The sequence below is a fragment of the Dermochelys coriacea genome, chromosome 9 (assembly GCF_009764565.3).
Source record: "Dermochelys coriacea isolate rDerCor1 chromosome 9, rDerCor1.pri.v4, whole genome shotgun sequence".
NCBI lineage: Eukaryota > Metazoa > Chordata > Testudines > Dermochelyidae > Dermochelys > Dermochelys coriacea.
In genome coordinates, this window is record NC_050076.1 from 12858298 (window position 1) to 12875598 (window position 17301).

Here is a 17301-nt window from a genome sequence, read left to right on the forward strand (position 1 = left end):
CCTTCACCACCTGATGACTTTAGACAATATCAGGAACTGTTGCAGAGAGTTATGGGGAAACTCCAAATTTCCCCAGAAGAGATCCAAGATACCTGGAATAAACTGCTGGATATCCCCCATATATCAGCACTGGCCAGAATTGCACTGCCAATTAACAACACTATCCTGGAGCCTACCAGGACGGTATGGCACACCCCTACCACATGCATAACTACCCCAAAGAGGCCGAAAACCATAACTATGTCCCTGCCACAGGATCTGAGTTCCTTCTTTCGCACCCTCCTCCAAATTCCCTGATTGTCTAGGCTGTGACCAATTCAACTACACCTTCCCTCCTCTGCTGCTCATGCCTCAGGTACTACACGAGATCTGACAGGACAGAGCAATGGTCATTCTGATTGCTCCTTGCTGGCTGAAATAATTCTGTTTTTTTTTAATCTCCTCCTCTGCATGTCAGCCAGCCCACCTATGCACCTCCACGACTTCCCCAACAGGCTGACTCAGTACAATGGAAAGATCAAGTATTCCAATCCACATGTGCTCCACATCAGAACATGGTATTTGGAAGGGCATCTGCTTTTAGAACACACATACTCTCTGGCTGTACAAGACATCCTCTCCAGCTGCAGGAAGGACTCCACTAGGCAATGTTACCGAGCCAAGTGGAAATGTTTCTCATCTTGGCTCCAATGAAAAGGGCTTTTACCTCAGTCAGCCAAAATCCCGCTCATTCTGGATTCTATTCTGTCTTTGGAGTCATCAGAGGCCCTGGAGGTTTTTCGCCTTCCTCTGTAGCATGGAGCATGGGTGACTTGAGGGAGGCTTCTCTGCTCCTTGAAGTCTTTAAACCATGATTTAAGGACTTCAATAGCTCAGACATAGGTGAGGTTTTTTGTAGGAGTGGGTGGGTGAGATTCTGTGGCCTGCATTGTGCAGGAGGTCGGACTAGATGATCAGAATGGTCCCTTCTGACCTTAGTATCTATGAATCAGGTTTTACCCTCAACTCTTTGAGAGTTCATCTGGAAGTGATTAGCACATTACACCCTCTAGTGGAAGGTTGCACCATCTTTACATACCCACTAACTAATAGGTTTTGGAAAGGCCTCATCAGAACCTTCCCACTTGTCCAGAAGATCGCACCCTAATGAGACCTGAATCTAGTTCTTTCCATGCTAATGAAATTACCCTTTGAATCGTGAGCATCATGCTCTATGTTGCTCCTTTTTGTCAGTTGCCTTCCTTGTTGCTATCACTTCCGCGAGAAGGGTTGACAACCTTGGAGGTATAATAGCAAACCCGCCTTTCATGGTTTACTACAAGGACAGAGTCCCTCTAAATCTATACCCCAAATTTTTACCAAAGTTGGTCTTCCAGTTTCACATCAATCAATTCATTCACATACATGTTTTCTTCCCAAAGCCTCTCACATTCACAGGGGAATGTTGACTCCATTCTCTAGATGACCAACGAGTCCATGCTTTCTACCTACAGAGAACAAACCCTATCGGGAAGTCCTGTTTGTTGCAGGACTACACTGTTTGTTGCAGTAGCTGAAAGACTCTGGCTTAGCCCCTCTCTACCAAAAGAATCTCCAAATGTATTTTGGGTTGCATTAAACTCTGTTACCAACTATCGGGCCTGACTCCCCATACTGGAGTGAGGGCTCATTCCATGAGAGCTCAACCCTTGACCGCAGCCTCCCTTCAGGACATGCCACTTATGGACATATGTAGGGTGGCCATATGGAGTTCTGTGCACACTATCCCAGCTCGCCATGCTTCAGTGCAGGACTATGTGGCAGACAATTCCCTTCACTATGGCATTTCTCTGCCTGCCTTCCTTCCCCTTTGCTACAGATCTGTCTGATTCAGGGTGGAGAAGGAACTGGAGACGTGGTTGATCTGCCCCACCCGTTATCACCTTGGATGGAAGCATGGGGCGAGCTGGGGTGCATGTGCAGACTGACGGACACTATTTTAAATTCTCCAACGCCGAGCACAAGGCGCACATGCATAACCCTCAGTGGAATACAGCTAGCGACTACGCATCTCAAAGAACCTCCAGTTACAGGTGAGAAACTCTTTATCTGTAAACTCAAACACTGCTTCCATTTAAGCATGGTTCATAATTGGTCTAGATAGTTAATTTTCAAAAAATGGAGGATTCTGCAGACATTAATGGTGTCAGTTCCCTCACTTGTTAGGGTGTTCCTTCATCACCCAGGGTGAATGTATTATTCTGTCCCTATGTCCTAGATAGTTAACAGAAAGAAATGCAAATAAAATCATCCATTTAAAATTTGTATTATGTGTCCCTACTTTAAAAAAAATGCTGAGGTATGAGATATTTATACACAGGCACGGAACCATACATGAAATCAAATTCCTGCCCCACTGGCAATTTTGCTCTATCCGGGGGATCTGAAACAGGCCAAGTAAAACCATCTCCGTATATACATTTTCCCATCATATATGTGCATATACAGTATTGGGTTTCATTTTGCATTACTTCTACAATTCCTGTTTCCGTTTCCTGATCATACCCTTTATGGCCATATCTTTTGCTCTGTGAAAGTGGAGTTAGCAGTGGGAAGGGAAAGCACCTAGGTTACTGACATGACTTTTGTATTTGTGCTTTATTATGCCCAGTTTAAAGGGCTATAATAATCAAAATTAACCCTTCACCTGCAAAGTAAAACAAATGATAGATTACTTTATAATGTATTTGGGTAGTTTCTGAGACTAAATGCGGTGCTTTCGCTTTTGCCACTACTGTTAATAAGTATGAAGTAATAGGTATGCTGAATCATTATATAAACAGAAATATAGTTTATCAATAACGCATATAATTCAGCTCAGTCTGATATAACACCAAACTATTAATTAACTGCTTCTAACACACTTGTCCTGTAGTTTTATATATGAGTTTTATGTTAGTCAGACACTAGAGCAGTGGTCTCCAACCTTTTTATGCCCAAGATCACTTTTTTGAATTTAAAGGCAACCCAGGATCTACTCTGCCCCTTCCCTGAGATTCTTCCCCGCTCACCCCATCCACCCCTCTCCCCGTCACTCACTCTCCCCACCCTCACTAACTTTCACTGGGGTTTGGGACAGGGGTGTGGGCTCTGGGCTGGGGTCAAGGGGTTTGCAATGTGGGAGAGGGCTCTGCGCTGAACCTGGGGTTGGGGTGCAGGAGGGGGTGATGGGTGCAAGCTCTGGGAGAGAGTTTGGGTGTAGGAGGGGGCTTTGGGCTGAGGCAGGGTGTTGGGGTGCAGGTGTGGGCTCTGGGAGGGAGTATGGGTGCAGGAGGGGGCTCCAGGTTGGGGTGCAGGAGGGGGTAGGAGGTGCTGGCTCTGGGAGGGGGCTCAGGGCTGCGGCAGAGGCTTGGGGTGCAGGAGGAGGTTCGTGGTGCAGGAGGGGGTATGGTGTTGGTTCCAAGAGTTGGCTCAGGGCTGGAGGTTGGGATGCGGGCTCCTACTAGGGGGCATTTAACTCCGGCGGCTCCTGGTGCGGTTCAGCGGGGTAAGGCAGGCTCCCTGCCTGCCCCAGCGCCACTCAGGCACATCAGCACCTCCTCCCCATCACGAGCTGGGCCTTTCTCCCCCCCCCCCCCCCCCCCCGCCAGCCAGTAGTGCATCATGGGTGGCCACGCTGCTCCCGGAAGGGGCCAACGCGCCCCCTGGGGGGAGAAGGGGGCACGTGGCACCATGTGCGGCCCCTCTCTGCAGGCACGCCCCCACAGCTCCCATTGGCCACAGCTCCCCATTACTGGCCAATGGGAGCTGCGGGTTGCAGTGCTTACAGGCAGGAATAGCGTGCGGAGACCCCTGCTTGTGCTGCCCTTGTCCCCCCCCCCCCCCCCCGCGGGGCCACCGGGGTGTGCTGGCCGCTTCTGGGAGTGGCATGGGGCCGCGGCATGCAGGGAGCCTGCCTTAGTGGAGATTGCAATCGACTGGGAGATTCCTCAGGATTGATCAATTGATTGATGGGTTGGTGACCACTGCACTAGAGTAAAAGCAAGATGCAGAAACGCTTTGATAAATGATTTGAAGTTCCATATTGTTACGTTTCCCCCTCCCCAGAATATATTGAGCATTGTTTTAATCTGTTTGACTTGACAAGCAGTGCACTGGCATGAAAACATAGCTGGTGTTCCACTTATGGACTGCTGGAAATTGTGAAGCAGACATGCCAAGGATGGCACTGATTGGAAACTTATTCAGAGAGGAAAACTTAGTTTCACAATCAACCTCCCATACAGCCATATCTGACAAGTACTTTCTTCTTTTTCTTTAAGTTAGGATTGAGGTCATGGTGGGAGGGAACTGGATACAGAATTTCAGGATAAATGCCACTATTATATATTTCTCCTAAAGAAAGTGGAGAGTTCAAGTTATTGAATCTTTTATGGTTCCAATGTTCAAGTAGTTTAAATTAAAAAATAGTAACTTTCCAGGACCTTAGTAAATCAGAAATTTATGTAATCTCAGTATTATGCTGCCAAATGCTATATATTGTATAGCGCTTAAATGACACAATAAGATGTATTATTAATTACAAAGTGCTATTTAAAAAAAAAAAACTAAATGGATGCAAGTGTAAAATAGGAAATAAGGTTTTATTCATTTATTAAGCAAATAAGAGCCATGCCACAATATTTGGTGGCTGTGACATATCAAACAAAAAATAAAATTAATATGAGGTATTTTTGACAACGTTTATTTTACTCTATTCGCAATAGTAATAAACAGCTATAGCAATAAACAGTTGCATGCTTGGCTAAGTAGCACATTTTATTATTATTGCCATAGAAAGTAGCAAAATGTGATACAGAGTGATATGCACAGGTGCCAACTTTACAATGTACCAGGGGGTGCTCGATCCTCGACTCTGCCACCGCTACACCCCTGCCCTACCCCTTCTCACCCTGTTCCACCCCTCCCCCAAGTGCATCGCATCCTTGCTCCTCCCCCCAGAGCCTTCTGCACGCCCGTGAAACAACTGGTTGTGGCAGGCAAGAGGCACTGGGAGGGAGAAGCGTTGGGGGGAGGTGGAGATTCTGATGGGGGGCTGCTAGTGGGTGCTCAGCACCCACCACTTTTTCCCTGTGGGTGCTCCAGCCCCAGAGCACCCATAGTGTTGGCACCTATGGTGATATGATCTTTATGAAAAAAGAAAATCTGTATGTTGGAATTGAAAATGAAGAAAGGTGTAAATCACGGAATATTTATTAGACGTTTATCACATTTCTTTAGTTTCCAAAGCACCCATCACATGGATCTTAACACCATGATTAGATAAAGCGGACCCCAGTGGGCTAGGCTATTAGTGGCTCTAGTAAAACCAAGCTAAAGGCAGGGTTGAAGAAAGTGTATGAGAGGAACAAGGATAATTGTAGTAATAATGAGAATCATATAGCACATTTTGTCTAAAAATGCTGTACAGACATTGACTTATAGCACCTTTTTTAGGTTTTTGAGTCGTATTATACCCATTTCAGAGACGGAGAAAAATGAGAGAAATTAAGTGACTTGCTCAAAGCTGGACAATAAGTATCAGTCGGGATTAGAACTCTTGTATTCCTTGGTCCTGTTCCCTGATCAGTCTACTAGCTTATGGTGATGCAGATAAATTGACCTGAATAGAAAGGCTTTCACCAAGACCTGAAGACAACTGCTGAGGGACTCTAGCACACATCCTCTGACGGGGGATTCCATAGAGGAAGTCCCTGAACTCAGGAGTCCTCTCTCCTGGCCTGATCTGTTTTGAATAGTGAGATTTCCAGCAACTATATCTCACCCAATGTTGACTGCATGGGAGGAACTCTCATTCAAGAAATATAGTAACTTGAAGAAGGGGAGCATATGAAGTCTTCTGTCTCCCAGCCAAAGGAGGTTTACTTGCTACAGTATATCTATTCTTCATTCTTATTTAAAACGTTCCAAGCTATGGGGCTTCCACCAGTTACCTTAAGAAGCTGTTCCACAATGTGCATGATGTCATTGTTTGGAAGATTTCCCTGATATTCAGCCTACATTTTCCTTCTAACTTCTCACTAGCTATAGTTATGTCCTCTTGAATCACTCTGTATAGTTCCTCTTCCTCCTGACCTGTTAAATATATTTTTTTAATTATGTCCCTTTCTCCATCCTTAGTAATAGCTTCCCAGTATCCCAGGCTTAGATCTTTAAGGGCTTTATAAGCTATCCGGAAGACTGGTGCTTATATTGTTGGGTTTTTTTATTTTTGGTTTGTTTTTAAAGAGCATGTTGACAATTTGTGGATTGATAAATGCAAGATGTGGCGGCTAAGCCTATATTATATTGACTGTTTTGTTTTAGAAAAAAATTTAGGTATTATGCCTGACATTGCTCATCTTTTTTAAGTACTTGGGAAAGTGATAAATCGAAGGTCAGCTATTATACTCAGAACTGGTTAAATAAGATTAAATTCCAGTCACTCTTGATGGCATTAGAATACCCTCTGCCATTAGTGGGGGAAACATGTTACAGAAAAAAATAAGATTGTGTAATCTTTTATGATGAACTCTAATGAAAACCAAAACGGAAAGTAGGAATGGAAAGGTGAGACTCTGAGGAGAGCATTCAGTCAAGTTACCATGGTGATAAGATTTAGAACAGAACAGCTTTCATAGAAGGAACTAGCAAGGAACTGCTGATTGTTTTTGCTGACGAAAACTTACTGTTTATGGACCAATGTTCTTTTGGGAATAAACTGTTGAAATTGAGTGGCATGATTGTAAATACAGTCCTGGACACTCAATATTCTCTTATTTCAAATTCCTGTTCACTATGTCACAGTAAAAAAACAATATTATATAGATTGTTTTTTTAATTTCAGTGCCAGCACTAATTGCTATGACTTTTGGCTTGTTTGTATTTTTGCTTGTAATATTTCTTGTATGACTGTTGACCCTGTGGACTTCCTCCTTTAAACCTTCATAATTTCTCAAAGGCAAAATGGTAGCTTTGTTAAATCTGAAGGAAAAAAATATTTGGCTGAGGCGTCTCCCTCTGCTTGGCCTTCTGCTCAGGGTCCCCCTCGGTCTCCCCAGCTGCTCTCCGCACCCAGCTCCAGACTGCTCCAGCCCCAGCTGCACCACTCTGTCTCTGCGCTGCTGCTGCTCTGCCTCCAGCTCCCTGGGCTGCTTCTCTGACCCCTCTGGCTCTGGTTGCTGCAGCTCTGCTCCCAGGACAGGTCTGCTCTGCAGGCTGCTTCTGTGACTCTGCTTCCAGCACTGACCTGCTTCCTGGGCTGCTTCTCTGGCCCCTCTGGCTCTGGTTGCTGCATCTCTGCTCCCAGGGCAAGTCTGCTCTCTCTGGGCTGTGCCTCTGGCTTTGGGGCTGCAGCTCTGATTCCAGGACAGGGTCTGCTCTCTCTGGGCTGCTTTTCTGGGCCCTCTGGATCTGGCATAGCTCAGCTTAGCTTGGGGCCCCCGCTTTCTGCTTAGCTCAGCCCCACTCTGTCTGATCAGACAAGTCCAACTCACACGGAGGAGGGGACTTCCCTGGCCTCCTGACTCTCTCTGATCAGCCTGCCCACCCTGTCATTCAAGCTGACCTGGAGCATTGGCCTCTCTCCATTGTTCCTGGGACCTGTAAGTCTAAGGGTCCTGATTTCCCATAGACCCTTCCCCTTTTAGTACTGGGAGCTAGCTAACCAAAACACCCCCACTGAATGTTAGTAAGGGGGCAACAGTCCCCTTACATTAGGTTAAGAGGCTGGTTTTATATACATAAAACAACTTGTTTTGAAATGACTACTTGAATGGCGCATGTACAGTAGTGGAAGGATGATGTATCTGTTCATTTGGCAGTGTTTTCAGTGGGAGCAAAATGGATATATTGACTTCAGCATTCAACTTCAATTTGAGAACATCTTTCTAGTGTGGTATTTTAAATGATTATAAAATGTGTAATATTTCTTCTACCAGTCTGTGTTAAGATAAATCTGTTCCTACTGCAGGAGAAGATCAACACAATTGAGATGCTATAAATATAGTTAATGAGCACTTTTTTGACTCTGCAGGAGAAGCCACCCACATGGTACAATGCTCTTTGCCAGTGACCAGAGATTTTTGCAAGTATTGTAGGCCAGTACCCAGGCATCAGGCAAACAAAGAGGATAGCTCCTCTTGCTTCTCTCCAGAATAGGGATTTTTCTTTTTATGTGGCCAGGATCCTGGCACAGTAGCTCAGTGGATACAAAGGTCACCTGTATACCAACCAGGACATTCTCCTTTCCTACACAGGGAACAGTGACCCAAGATGATTTCCTTAGATAGGAATTAATGGGCAGAATTGTGGACTCCTGACTCTGAAGAAGCCACAAAGCCATCTCCATAGCTGCAAGAGAATCTAACTGGAGGATTTCAGAGGTAGGAAGTGACTCATTCATCTCCATGGGATGTTCTGAGATGAATCAGAACTCTTCCTGGAAATTAATACAGCCTGACACCACAATAGCTTGGAGAAGTGTTAACAGATTGATTAATCTCAATGGGTGTTCTCCTCCAACCTCTCTCCAAAGTATACCTCAGCGATTGTTACGGAATCCTGTTCATCAAGGCATATCCCAAAGGGAGGTAGCCTCCTTGCAGATGGAGTGCCATCTGGAATAACCTCTAGCTAGGTCCTTAAAGTGGTGTGTGTGGATGTTCAGTCTATATCCATCACTGGTGATCTTATTCTGCCACCAAAGTTGTTGTGGAATCTCAATTTTCAAGACACTCTCACTGAGTCAAATGGATTTCAGAGCATTTTGAATATTAAAATCATTTCCTTATTGAGTGTAGGAGGTTGTATCTTGGGAACCTTTTTGACCAAATGACTCAAAATTTAGACACAGAAGTTTACCTCTGCCCCTGTTCTGCCAGACTAATATCCAAGATAATTGCATTATGGATGTGGACTTCAGAGCATGTTGAAAATTAAAAGAAGCTCATTGTGGGGAGTTGTACATTGGGGAATCAGATTTCCCCCCCCAATTTTGCACCCCAAACTCTAAACCAGCGTGTGTGGCAGAGATACAAGACACTCTTTTTATGTATGTCGATTTTAGAGCAATTTGATTGTTACAGGGCCCCCAGTAAGGACTTTTATCTGCTGAACTCCTTGACCAAATGACCCCAATTTGCATCACCAACTCTACCTTCTGCTGACCCTAATGTGGTGGGTTGATAGTGGCACTACAGTTATGATTACTGCAGGATTTCCATTTTAACAGGGAGTAAATAAGATCTACAAAAACTGTATGGCTTTGGGTTTAGAGTATCATTTTAAATGTTCTGTAGTTTATGCACTGCCTCATTTTCCTATAGCTGTTTGTGGAGGTGGATTGTGGGGTGAGTGGGGGGGAATATCATTGGAAATTTGTATTTCAAAAATGGTATTGTGACTAAAATTTTTCTAGAGTCTGACATTTCCTTCAGGTCCTTCTCACAAAACTGTAGCACTTTGAGGGGTGAAATTGATCCATGTGAATCTTTTGTGTCGATTTTTGAGTGACAGATAGGCATAGCTGCACAGTCCATGCTATTAGTCACAGTGCTCAGCCATGGTGTTTGACTAATTTGGAGAGACGTCTGCACTACCAGAACAATAATCATTTTCATACAGTCACAGCTTCTGTGTTATTTCAGGTCTGGTTCACATTATAGCACATCATTACGTACATCTTGTATATAAAGTGTTGCATTCCCATTGTGGCCCCAGACACTAAATGAAAGGAGGGTTGAATGCACAGAATGCAACGCTTCAGAGGAGAGGAGTCAAAGTTGTGGCCCTTAAGTTCTAAGAGCAGAGATAAGCTACTATGTGAGTACATCATTCAGTGAGTATCTCTGACCGAAGAGTTTCTGAAGAAACGAGCTTTCACAGAAACGAACTAACTAAGCAGAGGTGCTAAAGCTTTTAGATTGCAATAACTTCTAAAATATCTTAAAACTGGACTTTGGTATCACTTAATAGCTTATTTCGTGCTATACCTTTTCATGAAGGTTACATACCTGTACACCCAGAAGCGTTCTAAGAATCTGAAAGTATTATGAGCAGTTCATTTAAGCGAGTGTAAAGGTATGGGCAGTCCCTTTGTGCCCCCTTGTGGGCCAGTGTGGTGCTGCAGGTGTGCCCCACCTTACTTTCTCCAAGTGGAGCAGCAATAGATTCATTTTAACTACGGGGGGCAAGGAGAAGTCAGCACATATTGACCAAATAGCATGTCCTCTTTTTAATAAGTCTGGGAAAGCAGTCTGGTTCAGAGCTCCCAAACAAAATCTACAAAACAAGTCTGAGAGTCAGGTTAGGCTGGTCTCCTGGTGCCCGAGAGAGGGAAAAACTGCCACCCCTGGTAGCCTGCTTGGCTTTACTCCCCTCCCTGTGAGGTGGGAGGGTCCCAGAGCTCAGACTGCAGCCCAAGCCCAGAAGTCTACACTGCAATTAAACAGCCCTGTAACCCCACAAGCCTGAGTCAGCTGGTATGGACCAGCCCTGGGTTTTTAATTGCAGTGTAGACATACCCTTTATCTCCTCATCTTTTTGTTCCTGTGTTTAACTAGCTCAGTTCCATAGTGGGGCAGGGCCTCCTTGATTGTTCTCAGTCTCTACCATAAAGGGGTTGTACACTTTTTTCCATACATTCTTTCACAGGAAACTGTCTTGGGAGCCCCTTGACCAAATGACTCCAAATTCCACCACAAACTCTACCATGTTCCATGTTGTGGCATGCCAGTTTTCAAGACAATTCCTTATATATGTGTGTGTTTTCGAGTAATATAACATTAATAGTTACTCCTTGTTATGGGTGCTGTATTAGAGGAACCCCTGGGCCAAAACCCCAAATTTACACCACTAACTACTCTTAACCCCGATAATGCATCAGAGTATGCATGTGGATTTTAAGTAGTCTTAAATATTGGTTTTTAAACGAGAAGCTTTGCTCTCGGGGCACAACTTCTTAAAAGAGCCCCGGCAAATGGCGGGCAGAGGGCAATTAATGTGCACAACACATTCTTAGAAGGCGAGACTTGAACACAAAGTAGATGAGTGTTGCTCAGGTTCAAAAGTCACAGCATGACTCTTGAACCATCCAGTTACTCTGATGTCAGACACAGTTTGGTTTGCTACAAAACCCCAGTCTGGCTCCACATGTGCAAATGGCTTTCTCTGGCTCATCAGCATAGTTCCAATCACATTGTAGATCACACGTTTACCCTCAACAACTTTTAAAATATTTGTTACCCAACAGGGCAATGGGTGCCGGACGCTTGCTGAGATCAATCCTGAATGGGTAATGGAAGTTTGGAGGGACTTATTCGTAGTTTGAGCCCCCACGTGTACACACAATTATAAGGACCATAACATTTCTACACCACATGATTTTTTTTTTTTAAGCGGAGTCCTTTTTTCAAACATCTTCAGAACTGATCAGCTGGTCCTAACCAGGGCTCCCTATGAAGCATAGCAATTTTCAAGATAATTTGGGGGGGATGTAAGCTGTTTCTACACAATTTACCTGTTGATTTTTGTTTTTCTGCTTTGAGATCGTGGTCTGCTGAAGACCCACTGTGTGCCCTGGCCTGATTTTATTAGTATCCTCTCTGATTGATGAATTTTAATTCAATGTCCAAGTCTAGGGTATAAAATAAGAATACTGAAGACTGCTCAGTGCTGAGATAAAATGTATCCACCTTTTGGCAGTGATGATAATGCTTTGCACATCTATAATGCCTTTCATTGAAATATTTCAAAGTGCTTTATAAACATGAATTTATCCTATGAAGTAGATGTCATCAAACTCCCTTCAGTAGCACTATTATAGAGGATATTTAATTAAGTGTTTTGGGCAGGGGAATTAGGTTGAACGAAAAACATAGATCCGTCTCGAAGTGGAATGAGAACGTTAAGACCCACTCAGAAGTGCATCTTCTTTTTGATCTGACAATATTAGTGATGAACCTAAATGTATTTCATGTAATGTTCAGACCTTGGATGGTGATAACAGATGGTCTCAGCTGACCTAGGCTGGATTTGAACTTGCAGTTTCTATACCGCATTACCTTTCAGTTCCCCTCAATTATTTTTCAGTGAATTTCATTTAAATAAATAGTAGGTGAACTATGGTGCAAAGTGGCTCCTGCCACATGTACTCCATTTATTCTTTCCTCTAACTTCCAAGTGTTACACATTAACTGATATTGACAGAAGATTGCTTTCGTGCATGATGTTGCTGTTGGGTCTGACCAAGGCTGTTTCTCTTCCAGCATCCTCACACATGCCATGTAGCTAGCTTCTTCACTTCCTTATTCCTATGGATTTCATTGTTCTGGATTTTCTTTAAATATAATCTCACTCTGACTCATTTGTCTACACTCTTCTGCTACCTCTGTCATCAAACATGTTTTGTTGTGCTTTTCACTTTAGGGACAATTAAAATTCTGATCTGAATGATCCTGCAGCCTAGTTGGTGGGTGAGGAGTGGGGGGATATCTATGCTAACTCTATTTTCATTTTGGTTGTGGCTCCCGTTCCAAGTACTATAGCTGGAAAAAAGCAATACATCAAGGGAGAGTCTAGCAGCCAAGATACCATTGATATGTAAGACTTTTGTAGTACATAAAGAACAAAACTGAATGAGTAAATTTTTGTTGTGAAAACTCAAGCAATGTAGAAATCTCTGAAAGTACATCTCCAGCTGAAATGTAAACAATATGTTCCTAAAAGGATTAAAAGGAAAAAACATGAGCACAAGTTCAAATGAAGAACCAATTCTCTTAAAATCCACACTAAATTGTGTTTTAGCAGTTGAACTGACCCTACCTTCCATATAGGGTCCATTGCGAAATGGATGATGGGCGAGTGTGTTTGTAGACTGAATGGTTAAGCAGTCTGACAGATAGCTTGGGAAATCATTGTTCCTCCAATGGTTTATGCTGGAAACAGGACTATGTTAAAGGAATATTACAAAGCTGTGTATATACTTCACATTTTTAACCACGTTTGTAGCCATTTGGTGATGGTGGTTGGCTTTAACTGTGGTTTTATCCACATGCAACATGATTAACACTTGCTGGTAACCATGGCATCTAAGAGTGCATCACCATGGTAGCAGCCTAGGCTGGCATGTAGTTGTCTTTCTTTAACTGGGTTGGCATACTGTTTTTTGGCAGTGTAGATGGGACTTTTTAAGCATGTTTGTGTGACCAGTTTGGTTGGAGCTCCTTTCTTCCCGCTCTCTCTGCAGCATAACATCTCAGAGTTCATTACCCCTTGTGCTGTTGTTCCTGCTGCTCTGTGTACATAACCTCTGGGTATTCTTTTCCCTGATGAAGAATTGGGGGATAGCTTCCCAGAATGTACTGATATTTATTTAGGTCAGTAGACTGTGTCTACAGTGTGTGTGTAGACACAACTCAACAGTATTTGTTGAATTGGGTCAGATGAGCTACCAAAAAAACCAACCAAGCCAAAACTCCATAAACAGTTGCACTTGTAAGGTGGGCTTTTTCAGAAGCATTAAATGGTGACCTAAATCTGCTCCCACTGAAGCTGACTTTAACAGAAACAAAGTTAGCCTAATGCTGAGTGCTTTTAAAAATCTCACTTGTCGTGTATATAGGGAGTAAACTTAAAGCCAGTTTGTTTCAACCGTACATTATTTCATTTACTGTGGGATGCTTTTTGGAGAGATTTTTGTCATTTTCGCTTTGTGTAATTTAAATTGTATTGGTATTAGTTACCTGGTCCAAATCACATGACAAGCAGTGATACTGATAATAGGATAGATGTTCTAAAATTCAGTAAAATAGTGATAGTTGCCTACAATTTGGTCTTTAAAGGCATGCATCAAATTAACAAATGCCAGTGGGATAATTTGGAATAGGATTGTGAAAGCTTTCAAGAAGGTATCTTCACTCAGAAAATTGGTCCTCAAGGACTCAATTACAGATAAAAAACGCAGAGTAGTTTTAAAAGGCAATATAGACATCTAGAAAACTTGCATGTTCAAAGTTGGGGTCAACAACTAATTAACACAAGTGGGAGTTAAACAGGTTCAATGGACCCTTTGGTTTTTGATCAGACACAATGATCGTCTCTCAGTGTGGTAGGGTGCTGTGACATTTAACCATTTCTATTTACCTTGTTTTGTTTTCTTATAGCAGAATACTATACTTTGTATTTTAATGCATTTGGTGGTTGGGTTGAGCCAAACAAAAGGTGATTGACTTTTTGTCATTTTTCTTGTAGGCCCTTTTTAAAAGGGGCAATGTCAAGTTAAAAAATGCATTTAATAAATCAAATTCCCTTACCTGCATCACTAATACAATAGGACTAAGATTATAACAATATCTTGAACAACCAAAGCCTTCAAATTTATTGGGGAAATGTCAAATATAGACTTTGAAAGAATTTCTGGGGAAAGTTGTCGAGGAAGAGGAACCTAAGTAAGGTAAAAGGAGGCGAGAGTGGACTAGACTTCAGTTAAAGAAATGAACTTAATGCATTAATATTTACTTACCATTTACATTGCAGTAGCACCCCTAGGCTTCAATCAGAATCAAGGCCCCATTGTAGTAGATGTTATAGAGACACACAATAAGATATAGTCATTGCCCCAAAGGACTTAAAATCTAAGAAGACAAGCAATCTAAGAACCAAGTATGGAGAAAGGACTATAATCAGTAGGGTTACCAACTTTCTAATCGCACAAAACCGAACACCCTAGCCCTGGCCCTTCCCTGAGGCTCCGCCCCCTGCTCACTACATTCCCTTTCCCTTGGTGGCTTGCTCTCCCCAACCCTCACTCACTTTCATTGGGTTGTGGTATGGGAGGGGGTGAGGGCTCTAACTGGGGGTGCAGGCTCTGGGGTGGGGCCAGAGATGAGGGGTTCAGGGTGCGGGTGGGGCAGGGAGTTGGGGTGCAGGAGGGGGTGAGGACTCTAGGGTTGGGCTGGGGATGAGGGATTTGGGGTGCAGGAGGGGGCTCCAGGCTGGGGGGTTGGGACCAACGGATTCGGAATATGGGAGGGGGCTGTGGGTTGAGGCAGGAGGCTGGGGTGTGGGATAAGGTACGGGCTGGGGGTGTTGGCTCTGGGTTGGGGCCGGGGATGAAGGGTTTGGAGTGCAGGAGGGGACTCCAGACTGGAGGTGGGGTTGAGGGATTTAGAGTCCAGGAGTGGGCTGTGGGTTGAGGCAGGAAGTTAGGGTGCAGGAGGGGGTATGGGCTCTGGACTGGGGATAAGGGATTCAGGGTGTGGGAGGGGGCTCTGGGCTGGGGTTGGGGTGTGGGCTTACCTCGGGCGGCTCCCAGTCAGTGGGGCTAAGGCAGGCTTTCTGCCTGTCCTGGCACTGCACTGCGCCTGCAAGCGGCCAGCAGCAGGTCCAGCTCCTAGGCAGGGGGCCAGGAGGCTCTGCATGCTGCTGTCACCCGTAGGCCCCACCCTCCAGCTCCTATTGGCTGTGGTTCCCAGCCAATGGGCATGTGGAGCTGATACTCAGGGCGGGGGCAGCATGCGGAGCCCCGTGTCCCCCCCACCTAGGAGCTGGACCTGCTGCTGGCTGTTTCTGGGGCGCAGCAAGGTGCCAGGACAGGTAGGGACTAGCCTGTCGTAGCACCGCCAACCGGACTTTTAACAGCCTGGTTGGTGGTGGTGACCCGAGCCACCAGGGTCCCTTTTCAACTGGGCATTCCAGTTGAAAACTGGACACCTGGTAACCCTAATAATCAGAGGTATACAATTTTACATACACATCTATAGATTTACAGTTATTCTTTTAGATGTCCTTAGTTAAAGCATTTTTGATTAGCCTGATCAATTTAGCTAAAGACTTTTACTTGCATTGCTTCTCTCCCCAAGGATGCTTCTCACTGAATTATCCAATAGTCACTTTTCTGGAATTTACTGTTACCTGAACCAGGGTCACTTCTCCTGACTGCAGCAGGAGATACGACCCTGTTGAGATACTGAAAAAAGGGGCTTTCAGATAAGTGAGCTTTCATACATTTGACATTGCAATTTAAGGATTGGGAGGTAGCTCTCCCAGGGATGAAAAACTGCCTATGCAGTGAACTAGTCCTGAAAAGTCTGGATGTTACACTGATCTGTCTGTGAAGTTGTTGGTTATCAGCTCTATTATTTGGAGTACATATACTCCTCACATAACATTGTAGTTATGTTCCTGAAAAATGTGACTTTAAGTGAAACAATGTTAAGCAAATCCAATTTCCCCATAAGAATTAATGTAAATGGGGGGGGGGGGTCACGTTCCAGGGAATTTTTTTTTCACCAGACAAAAGACTTACACAGATGCAGACAGTATACGTTTTAAACAAACAATTTAATACTGTACACAGCAATGATGATTGTGAAGTTTGGTTGAGGTGTTGAAGTCAGAGGGTGGGACATTTCCCAGGGAATGCCTTACTGCTAAATGATGAACTAGAACAGCCGAGCCCTCAAGGGTTAACACGGGTGGGCAAACTTTTTGGCCCGAGGGCCACATCGGGGTTGCGAAACTGTACGGAGGGCCGGGTAGAGAAGGCTGTGCCTCCCCAACAGCCTGGTCCCCGCCTCTTATCTGCCCCTCCCACTTTCCAACCCCCCTGCTCCTTATCCCGACTGCCCCCTCCTGGGACCCCTGCCCCTAACCGCCTCCTGTGACTTCCCCCCCATCCACCCCGCCTCCTGCTCGGATCCCTGTCCACACTTCGGCCCTCTGACAGCCTCCCCAGGACTCCCACCCCATATCCAATTGCCCTCTGCTCCTTGTCCCCTGACCGCTCCCTCCCGGGAACCCCCGCCACTAACTGTCCCCCGGGATCCCCCCCACCGCTCCCTGTCCCCTGACTGCCCCGACCCGTCCACACGCCTGGCCCTTGACAGCCTCCCCAGGACTCCCACCCCATATCCAACTGTCCTCTGCTCCTCATCCCCTGACTGCCCCCTCCCGGGACCCCCCGCCACTAACTGCTCCCAGGACTCCACTCCCAACCCTCCCTGTTCCCCGTCCCCTGACCGCCCCCCGGGACTCCCTGCTCCCTTATCCAACCCCTCTACCTCCTTGCCATGCTGTTCAGAGCAGCAGGAGTTCGCAGCCAGCTGCACTCCCTGCGCTGCCCAGTAAGAGCGGTGGTGCTGCGGGGGAGAGTCCGGGGGCTAGCCTCCCCAGCCGGGAGCTCGGGCCGGGTAGGACGGTCCCGCGGGCCATAGTTTGTCCACCTCTGGGTTAACACGTTGTTAATGTAGCCTCACACTCTACAAGGCAGTACAAATGGAGGGA

General features: G+C 45.1%; 1 protein-coding gene across 12 annotated transcripts in view; it reads left to right on the top strand.

The window, feature by feature from the left end:
- The window catches only part of TBL1XR1 (TBL1X receptor 1), a 178271-nt gene that overhangs the window by 50104 nt on the left and 110866 nt on the right, over positions 1–17301 (top strand). The window contains exon 3 of one of the 12 annotated variants that reach the window (XM_043491676.1): positions 11416–11512. The exons of 9 other annotated variants lie outside the window; for them this stretch is intronic. The gene's annotated coding sequence lies outside the window, so the exon portion shown is untranslated. Of the gene's footprint in view, positions 1–1891; positions 2073–11415; positions 11513–17301 lie in introns of those variants that run through there. 2 more of the 12 variants (XM_043491680.1, XM_043491678.1) reach the window with 2 other exon arrangements.